General features: G+C 42.9%; 1 protein-coding gene across 1 annotated transcript in view; it reads left to right on the top strand.

Annotated features, from left to right (window-relative positions):
- Positions 1 to 1459: 1459 nt before the first annotated feature.
- ITGB2 (integrin subunit beta 2) overlaps positions 1460 to 1589 on the top strand; it is a 49067-nt gene continuing 48937 nt past the window's right edge. Inside the window, exon 1 of the mRNA XM_015419752.1 lies at positions 1460 to 1542. The gene's annotated coding sequence lies outside the window, so the exon portion shown is untranslated. The remainder of the gene's footprint in view (positions 1543 to 1589) is intronic.

Genomic DNA, 1589 nt, shown 5'->3' with positions numbered 1-1589 from the left:
ACACATTTTTTGTCTCAGCTCAGGAAGGATGGCTTCAGAACAAACGAATGTATGCAACAGCCAAATCGCTTGCTCACAACTTTAATGCCAGCAGCTCACGAAGTAGATTTGTTTTGCTTATAAGACCCCACAGCTTCGAGGGAACATTGCTGGATGCCATTCAGTTCTCACTCACTTGAGGGCTTCTCAGGTTTTTTTAAAAAGTGGGAATTCTCAGGTTGCTATAATGTGATACTTTAAAAAAAAGTGGGAATTCTCAGGTTGCTATAGGTGTTATAATGTGATAACAATCAATTGTGACAAATGTACTAGTTTCCAGCTTTTTAAAAAGTAAGGCTCTAGACCAAGAGTGGCCAAACTGCAGCTCAGGAGCCACATGTGGCTTTTCCATATAGCCTAATTTGAAGTTAATAAAAAGGAAATTTGCATATTTTCCAATTAAAAAAGTGTGTGTGATGTTTGTTCATGTCTTGCACCTCTCAAACATCTGATGTTTATTCTATGTGGCTGTTCCACTAAGCAAGTTTGGCCACCCCTGGCGTAGACCTTTCCTTGTGAAGTTATAAGAGGAAAGGTCCAGACTACACTTTTACCCTTATAACTCCATAAGGAAGAAGAAGAAGAAGAAGAGATTGGATTTATACCCTGCCCTTCACTACCCAAAGGAGTCTCAGAGCGGCTTACAAACTCATTTCCCTTCCCCTCCCCACAACAGACACCCTGTGAGGTAGGTGGGGCTGAGAGAGCTCTTGACAAATCAGAAACTGCTCTTTTTCAAGGACAGCTCTTATCAGAACTACGGCTTGGCCAAGGTCGTCCAGCCAGGTGCAGGTGGAGGAGTGGGGAATCAAACCCGGTTCTCCCAGACTTAACCACTACACCAAACTGGCAGCAAACTGGAAAAAGACTAGGAACTTTAAAAAAAAAAACACCAAAGCTGGGAACTAATACATTGTTGCAATATATTAACAGTATTGCAATCTATTACTTTTTTAAAAATGGCAAAGAAAAATTACAGCCATGGAGGGCAGAGTAAAGGAAAGTACAGGGGAAACTTCCATGTGGCTTTTCCATTGCCACAGTTACTGCCTCTGCATTCACAGCAGCGATGACAGCAACGTGATGAATCGGCTCCATGCCAAACCAGGCCTGGGAAAGATCAAAGCAGAGGAAAACCCGGAAAGGGGACACTGTAATATGGATGCTCTAAAATGTGAGTGTCAAACTAAATCAAAACTGTGGGAAAGTAACCTTGGTTCCCCGGGGGCTTCATTTGAACTTTACACATTCTGAGGATCTGAGAGCAAAAAAAGTTTATCACCCTCCTTCAGTTCTCACTTCCTTTGCAGCCCACAGAAGATGTATACTACTAGGAGAAAGAAGGAAGAGGCGTAGCCAGCGACTGTGGTCTGAGAAGCAGGTTGGTTTCTCTCTCTCTCTCTCTTTTTTTTGGTGCAGAAGAACTTTGTGCAGAAGAGAAAGAACTTCCACTTTTTCACAACAGGCAAAGAAAGGAGAGAGAAGCCACCGAGACAACTGAATGTACGTTTTTAAAAATTACTTTCTTCGTATCCTCCCCCCCCCCCGTC

The sequence above is a fragment of the Gekko japonicus genome, unplaced genomic scaffold (genome assembly GCF_001447785.1).
Source record: "Gekko japonicus isolate JY-2015 unplaced genomic scaffold, Gekko_japonicus_V1.1 scaffold2026, whole genome shotgun sequence".
Classification (NCBI taxonomy): domain Eukaryota; kingdom Metazoa; phylum Chordata; class Lepidosauria; order Squamata; family Gekkonidae; genus Gekko; species Gekko japonicus.
The sequence above is the reverse complement of the archived record's forward strand: the minus strand, read 5'-3'. Positions and strand labels throughout refer to the sequence as shown.